The following is a 9,171-nucleotide window of genomic DNA, read 5'->3' as shown; positions in this document are numbered from 1 at the left end:
ACACTTACTGAATTTCGAACCATTTTCATTCTTTTGAAGGAAAAAATCTAACATTTCCACACTTGTAGAAGATCTGCTTAGTAAAAATGCAGGGCATAAGCTGATTTACCAGTTGGCGAAGAGTGAGCAGAACGGAGAAAAAAGAGGAACAGAGAGGTAGAACTTAAACTGAGAAGGATTCAATCTGGCATCGCAACTAGAGTCCGGTGTGGCTTAGTGAATAAAGCGTCAGCACCTAGAGCTGAAAACTCGGGCTCGAACCCCGGTGCCGGAGAGAATATTTCTCCGTTCTACCAATTCTTCACCATATGGTAATGCATAATTCCTGCACGGAAAAATCATATGTGAAGCTTGTTTCCAGAAGGTACCAAATCTATCATTTTAGAAAAATGAGTTGGAGATGGGAGCACATTCTTAGCTATCCTCTAGAACGGAAACACTAACCATTTCACTCTAAAAATTACCAAATCCTGTCTCCATATGTCACTGAAAACAGTGTTTTGCAGCAGAAAATGCCACAGTCATGCTCAGTTTGATGCCAAAACATACCAAATCTCAAGGGCATTCCTATTGGTTCTAGACTTTGCATCACTGATACGTCACGCATCGTGCAGCAATTTCATTGGCTATTGTAGTGACGTGTTAGTTGTTTGTGTAATGGTTACCACTGTAAATTTATTACGTGAATGTTCTACAACTTTTATCATTTCAAAGAAAGTATATAGTGAACATAATGGACAGCGACATATCAAATCAATATGAACATGAACCTGTGGTTATTGACAAATCTAAGAAGAGGCGCAGATCAGAGAAAGATTGGGAAAAAAATAAAAAGTAGATAGATACACACAATATGAATGTTTCCAAAAAATGTAAGATTGATTGTATAAGCATTGTACAATATTTTGCATGGCTCTTAAGTTGACTTACGACCAAATCAATAATTTCAACATGCAATAAGCTTATTGGGATAATAAGGGTGCTGTAAGTCAAAGAAATTTTGTAATGTCTCATGCGATGTTAAATCTCTGGAAAGAAGAAGGCCAAATTAAGGTAAAATGGAAGCACCTAGTAAAAAGAAAAGAATCTGTTATAATGTCTCAAATTCAGAAGGAAATGTTATGTTTTATTTAACGACGCTCGCAACTGCCAAGGTTGTATCATCGTCGACGGTGTGCCGGAATTTTGTCTCGCAGGAGTTCTTTTACATGCCAGTAAATCTACTGACATGAGCCTTTCGCATTTAAGCACACTTAAATGTCATCGACCTGGCCCAGGATCGAACACACAACCTCGGGCATAGAAGGCCTGCGCCAACCATGCTGACACTTCACAAGGTGGTCTACCAGTTTGCAGAGCTTCATTTTTGTCTACACTGAATGTTGGTAGATGTTAATTTTTTTATGATGAATAACAAACATAGCCTCCATTCTGTGAAATTTAATAAAGAATATTTATTTTGATGTACCGAAGTACATATGATATTTCCATGCAGATATTCTGCTTTCTCAGATGATGAGAGAGAGATGGAACGGAGAAAAATTCTCTCCGGCGCCGGGATTTGAACCCGGGTTTTCAGCTCTCCGTGCTGATGCTTTAACCACTAAGCCACGCCGGATACAATCACGACACCGTTGAGAATCGTCTCAGATTAAGCTCCATCTCTTGGGTTCCCTCTAGTGGCCGCCCTCTGCACTACGTCATAGATGTCTATGCACGCAGGACCGAAGTCCATACATGTGTAGAGGTGCACTCAGATGAGTGACTGGTTGGCCGGGGTCCGACGGTATGGGCGCCGTCTTTAAATCACAAAGTGATTTATTACGTATATCATATTTATTTTGATGTACCGAAGTACATATGATATTTCCATGCAGATATTCTGCTTTCTCAGATGATGAGAGAGAGAAAGCAGAATATCTGCATGGAAATATCATATGTACTTCGGTACATCAAAATAAATATGATATGCGTAATAAATCACTTTGTGATTTAAAGACGGCGCCCATACCGTCGGACCCCGGCCAACCAGTCACTCATCTGAGTGCACCTCTACACATGTATGGACTTCGGTCCTGCGTGCATAGACATCTATGACGTAGTGCAGAGGGCGGCTACTAGAGGGAACCCAAGAGATGGAGCTTAATCTGAGACGATTCTCAACGGTGTCGGGATTGTATCCGGCGTGGCTTAGTGGTTAAAGCATCAGCACGGAGAGCTGAAAACCCGGGTTCAAATCCCGGCGCCGGAGAGAATTTTTCTCCGTTCCATCTCTCTCTCATCTCATTTAATAAAGAATGTTTAATATTATGTATTTAATTTTATAGTGCTAGTAAATAATTCCTCTACATCCCTATTTTTTATACAGAATTATTCCATGCGAATATCAAAGTTATGTTCAGGAGGCAAAGAAAAAAGATTCGAAGGCTCTGGTAGCATCCATGGGCTATTGTGACATTAACAAACTCCCATTTTATAGTAATATTACAAATTTTGAGTCTGTTGTTATAACAAAGGATGAGGATAACTTGATAATAATTATGACGATTAGAACAACAAACATGGTCTAAATTTTTTAAATGAAATATGTTTATTATAAAGGTTATTTCAAGTCAGTTCAAATATTAAACCGCTGTAAATATCATAATATTTGAGGCAGGGAAGAAAAATATCGCAGTGTTGGGCAAAGAACGGGGTTTACAAAACATTGGGAAGATGTCCTTCGTTCTCTTGTTCAATATACAGTAGGACTATTCTGTCTGCGACACCATGCACAGCAATTTGCAGATAATGTCTTGGAATATTGACAATTTCTTGTGAGATGGCATCTTTCAGTTGCAGTAGGATTGTTGGATGTGTCAGGAAAACTCATTCATTAAGGTAACCTCACAATCAAAAGTCGGCCGGATTGAAACCTGGAGATCGCGGAGGCCACATTATTGCAAAGTGCCTACTGATGACACAATCGTCAAACATCTGCGTCATTAATTCTTTGCAATGATAATGTGGAGTGGAGCGCCAGCTTGCATGAAGATTATGCTTTCCATATCGTGATTCCTCAGTCTAGGGATGACGAAGTTCTGTAATATGCTATAGTAGCGCTCTCTATTTACTGTAACAGTCTGTCTTATTCTATTATAGTCCACACTTGTGGAGTAACGGTTAGCGCTTCTTGCCGCGAAACCAGGTGGCCCGGGTTCTAATCCCGGTCGGGGAAAGTTACCTGGTTGGGGTTTTTTCCGGGACCTTGTACATTACCACCACACCCTAATTCACTCCTATACTATTTTTTCGGTCCGAAACTTATAATCCCCATGATGCTACTCCAGGCTCTTTAACAGTGATTCACATTTATTAGATTGTTAAGTTATTTCCCTATAATACTTGCATTTTATTCATGTTCTTTTTTTTTCTTATTGAGTGCACTCGTTAATTGTACTATCCTATTTACATTTATTTCCTTAATTTTACCACTCACGGTTTCTATGTCTGATTTGCGTTCCTATAGTGTCGTTAAATTTCCATACTTAAATGGGAAACTTTGGAAAACAGACGTAGGAAAACTAGAATAACATCATTGTATAGAGCACATCTAGGTCAGAAAGCATGGGTAGACATAACGGCTCGGTTAGAAAAGCCAACGTACTATGGTAGGAACGATCATGATTTTAAAATCAAATGTAGGAAACAGAAAACGGATGTAGGTAAATTCTCATTTTTAAATAGAACTATAAATGATTGGAATGACCTACCTGCAGCGGTCTTTGAGGGCTGTCCTTCCTTAAGGAGATTCAAGAATAACTTAAAAAGGTGTGTATAAAGTGCAAATTAAAATTAAGGTGACATTCAACATTTAATTTTTTAAGGTGACATGTATTTATCTAGCTTGACGAGTTTAATTCCTTGTTTTGAATTGTAAATTATTTAAAAATAGAGTGTAAGAGGGCCTTAGACTAGAAATGTTTAGTTAAATGTAGTTCTGTTTATAAGTATGCATAAGGATGCAATTATTTGACTTATTTGAACTGTTGTATCAGTGAAGCGAGGTGAGTCAGTGAAGTTATGGTTTTACAGTGCAGTGAACAGTTCCGATCAGTGATAATTTATAGCGTCAATGAAATGTGTTCTATAGTGTCAGTGAAATGTGTTACAGAGTGAGAGTGAAATGTGTGCTAAAGTGTCAGTGAAATGCGTCATAGTGCCACTACAGGGAATGAGATGAGAGTAAAGTGAAAGACTATTGAAACTTATGTAGGACCTATACATAATTATGTAGGTTGTGTTGTAAAATTAGGTGTTTTATTTTATGTTTTATTATTATTGTGTTAAATTGTATTGTGTATTCTTATTGTATTGTGTATAAAATTGTATATGTGTTGTAAATTGTATTATGTATTGTAAATTTTATTGTGTATTGCTTATCATTTTATTGTATATACCACTGCCACCGGGTGCTTGCCCACTTGCAGTGTAAATAAATACATACATACATACTTACTTTTACCTGTGTAGCTAGTGTATCAATCACTTCATTTCCATTAATATTGCTCTCATTTGGTATCTACACTAATTTTATGTTATATTGTACTCTATGTACTACCATTTTACAATTTACTTCAATCCAGGCTAATTTCGTAGTGGCAGCGTTAGGCGAAATATTACACTTGGAAAGTCCATACAGGTAATGATACTTTTTACATATTGTGCGAGTACGTATTATGAACATAATTGCTTGCCTAATTGCTATTAATTCTGCAGTATGTACAGAAATTATATCCGGAAGATTACAAATTTCAATTATCCTGGTTGTTTGACTGTAATATGCAGCATCTGTTTCTGCTTGAATTCAGAACAGTCTGTAAGTAATAAACTTTATTCACTGTTAGGTATTTCGGTGTAATGTTGTTATGCAAATAATTTTCTTGGCATATGCGTGGTAATTCAGAGAGACTTTTTAAACACAGTAATATCCTGCCTGATACCAGCCATAGTGTGATATTCTGCGAAACATAGTGGAAATCGTGGAAAAAGTTGTAAGTTTTCGTGTTAATCTTTAAATGACTGTGGGTTTTGGATGCTTAACGAGCTAACTTTTTTTGTTTCAATTTTCAGTACTTGAAAATCAGTTTATTACACAGCGAGTTTTGCGTGTTATGTAATATAAATTTTATAAATGATTGTATTACAATATTTTGTCTATTGTTATAGTTACATATTTATTTTTATTAAAATACATGTTTTTAATTTTATACGTATTCCTTGTACATATTTCCTTATGTTGTGAATTATAGACGATATTTTTTCTTTAATTCACTTTGAGAAGTGATACCATATTCTACCATAAATAAAAATACTGCCGTATAAAAGGGATAAGTTTCTAAGTCAAGGACTTACATCACATACTCCCTGAAATATATTTAAAGACTGAAGCGTTTTGTTATTGTTTTATCTTTTGTTTATTGAATACTTTCAATTAAAATATCTGTTGCCAGTTTATTCCCACAATTTTTCACATTTTTACTTCGAGCGCTTTTGACGTTATCTATCGCATAATTTGATGCATCTGAAGAAGAAAATAGCAATAACAATTTTAATTGTTAATATTAATTCGAAAAGACTACAGTTATAGAATATTAACAATAAAATTCTACATTATTCTAGTAGCTCAATCACAGTACTCAAACATTTAATAAGCACGTGTTTTTAGGCTGCGTTATTCAGAGACTCTGTGTGTATAAATTAATTTAATACGACTGGATTCAGCTATTCTATTCACAACAAGTGTTTATGTATGATTCGTACGTGCGTATGGAATCGGCTCGGGCTGTAAGAAGATTATTTTGAAGTACCAGAACCAAATACGATTCATAGATTGGTAAATTAATTTCGTGAAACGGGAAGTGTTCAAGACAAGAAGCCTAGGCAGCAACGTATTGTGCTCATGGAAGAAACGTTAGACAATTTTGGTCATTCTCTGGAAAATATTCAAAAATATTTAGGCGTCTTTCGCAACAAACATGAATTTCGTATGGCATTTTTCGAACGTCTACGAAGTTATCAAAGTTAAAACTCTATGAAGTTACATTAAAAGACAAAGTGTACAAGACAAATCTTCACACTGTAGATTAAGGTGAAGTGAAATTTTTTTTTGTACTTATATCAAAAAGCTTGGACGTGCAAAAGTTGATGCATTATGAGAGTATTTACCTGCTAAATTTATTTCTTGGTGGAGTCATATCTTCAGGTGCCACAAGAGCCAAAAAGATTACATCTTCTATTAGGTCTATTAATATTTTAATTTTTTACATTCATTTTATCATTTCAAATTTCATGTACCGTCAGTTTTAATAATGTTCTGAAAGTGTAAATAGTAAGAAAAAAAAATATATCTCCTCTGAAACTCAACTTCCAAGTACTAGAAGAACACTAAAAATCTGAATTGTTGTAGAAATGTTAAAAAAAACCTTAATATGGCTACAAATTGTTATTGCTTAATTGGTTATACTCGTAGTTGAAACGATATAAACTCGTTTTTGAAAAGAAAATCTATTTATTTGAATTAAAACTAATTTATGTACATGAAAAACAATTATGCTCACGTCAGAGATCACAGTTCTTAAATGCTTAAATGTAGTTTTTGAGCATAAGTGTAAAACAAATAAACTGTAAATTAACTCTCATTATATCAAATATGATATTCAGCTTTTTTTGTATTAAGGCATGGCAGTCCTAGATTCCAGTCTGGCCCAGATGTATCCGTCTCTTTGTGGTTCACAAACTGCTGAAGCGACTTCAGTCATTAAACGAACATACCGTTCTACTGCTTGTGTATGACATAAGAACTTTGGAAATGTCAGTGACTCATTATCATTGATATTATTCTTGATATCTTCTCCTCAGATCGACTGAGTTAAGGGTGGTTCAGTACCGACGTAACTTCCATGACTTATAATTTCATAGTACTCCGAAGCGTTCAAGTTCAGCTTGGGTGCCTTAAATTTTCTTACGTTCTTCCTGGCTTGTTTCTCTCTGGTCTTAAGTATACGATAAAAGGCTAGTTTCCTGATAGCTTCCCTTGTATCAGTTAGCGTAGCTAACAATATAAATGTTATGTTTTATTTAACGACGCTCGCAACTGTAGAGGTTATATCAGCGTCGCCGCATGTGCAGGAATTTTGTCCCGCAGGAGTTCTTTTACAGCCAGTAAATCTACTGACATGAGCCTGTCGCATTTAAGCACACTTAAATGTATCAACCTGGCCCGGGAACGAACCCGCAACCTTGGACATAGAAGGCCAGCGCTATACCATCTCGCCAACCAGGTCGAAGCTAACAATATATTTTTGGGGTGTGTGAAGTACGAATAATTTCTTTCGATCACAGGATGAACAACGATCTTAAAATTTTCCGGTGGTATCTGCTGAACAGAATCATTTTCCAGAGGTGTCGTGGTCCATTGCAACATTTTGATTGCATTTTGATTTCAAACCATACTGGTGCATATATACTCTCACTACATAGGTGGCCTACGCGACCAGATTTTCCGATCGGTCATTGGTACTAGCATATAAACGAATTTTAATTAAGAATAATGAAAACTCTATGGTCTTGTGGCATCTCAAAATATTAAATTTAGGAAACGACAGTATCAGTATAAACACCTTAAATACCCAAGTTTATTAAAACACAACAAAATAAAACAATAATAATAAAAGAAAGTTTTGTTTGTAATATTTTTTTTTAATTTTAAGGCCATTGTGGCATCTCAGGATAGCATACGATTTTCATAAAATTTTCAGGTTATGTTAGGTATGAAACGCAACAACTTTTGCATACCCAAGCGTTTTCGATTTCTAAAAAAAGTGAAGAATCCAATATTTTCACTCTACCCTACTGTAGATGAACTGAAACATAACGTTCATGCAGAAAGTTCTTCCATTTCTCAGAGAGAACTGCGTAATGAAGTGGTTAATTTAAAAAAAAATGACAGAAATTTATGGAAGGAGACAGGTAGTTCCAGCATATCTTTACGTGACATGGGTTATTAAGTTACACTTACGGTATAAGTGTTTATTATTAATACTAGTAAGTTGACAGAGAAACTCAGACTGTACTACGGACTTTCAGACATCCGTTCACCGACGCCATCGGTCTGACCTGCCGCGGACGGAGAAGCCGAGCGTGCGGGCCCAATGCTTGTTGTTCACCTAGCAAATTATGCTCCATTTCAAAGTTGTTTTACTGAGTAGCTGAAAAATAACTCCGTAATTTCAGTGGAAGACTCTTCTTTTACTTTAATGTCTCTGCAAAGAAATACATCATCAACGCAAACAGAATTACTTGTAATATCCAAGAGTACAGCTAAGTTGAGCTAAGTTGGCCAATATTTTACGAATTATTCAAAATGATATAGTATTTAAAATAAGAGTTTGTAGATTGAATCACAGCTATTTATAGACTGCTCGAAGACGTGAAGTTTTATCAATATTCGATGTATAATATATATTAAGATACAATATCTATTTTCGTTCGCAGATGCATTAAACAGCCATGAAAAAAAAAACAATAACATTACGGAGAAAAATTCGTTCCGGCACTGCTGATAGAACCCAGGGCGCGCTGACTGCTCTTTACCAAATGAGCTATGTCGGGACCCGATGCACAGCACCGGCTCGAACTTCCCTCCTTTATTATCTTCTATGACCTCTCTTGTATTTAGACAGTATGTCATATTTACAAGAGCGACATGTGGCCATTTCAACAACAGTTTGTTATACAATTTTTAATTAGTTATTTTACGACGCTTTGTCAACAGCTATGGTTATCTAGCGTCTGAATGAAATGAATGTGACAATGCTAGCGAAATGAGTCCAGAGTCCAGCACCGAAAGTTACCCTACATTTCCTTTTAATGGATTGAGGGAAAACCTTGAAAAAATCCTCAACCAGGTAATTTGTCCTTCCCAGAATTTGAATCCGGGCCCGTTTGTTTCAAGGTCAGGCATACTAATCGTTAATTCTCAACGGTGGACTTTGTTATAGTGCTTTTTTATTTGGTCATTTAAAGACGCTGTATCAACTACTAGGTTATTTAGCGTCGATGGCATTGATGACAGCGAGATGGCATTTGGCGAGATGAGGCTGAGGATTCGCCGTAGATTACCTGACATTT

At 36.0% G+C, this 9,171-nt stretch overlaps 2 non-coding genes across 2 annotated transcripts; one reads left to right on the top strand and one right to left on the bottom strand.

The window, feature by feature from the left end:
* Positions 1–1,546: 1,546 nt before the first annotated feature.
* On the bottom strand, positions 1,547–1,618 carry TRNAS-GGA (transfer RNA serine (anticodon GGA)). Its single transcript has one exon. It is a non-coding gene; the product is annotated as a tRNA-Ser (tRNA).
* Positions 1,619–2,179: 561 nt separating this feature from the next.
* On the top strand, positions 2,180–2,251 carry TRNAS-GGA (transfer RNA serine (anticodon GGA)). The gene has a single exon. It is a non-coding gene; the product is annotated as a tRNA-Ser (tRNA).
* Positions 2,252–9,171: the final 6,920 nt, after the last annotated feature.

This window comes from Periplaneta americana, chromosome 7 (genome assembly GCF_040183065.1).
Source record: "Periplaneta americana isolate PAMFEO1 chromosome 7, P.americana_PAMFEO1_priV1, whole genome shotgun sequence".
NCBI classification, from domain to species: Eukaryota; Metazoa; Arthropoda; class Insecta; order Blattodea; family Blattidae; genus Periplaneta; species Periplaneta americana.
Note: the sequence above shows the minus strand (reverse complement) of the source record. Positions and strands in the feature narration are given on the sequence as shown.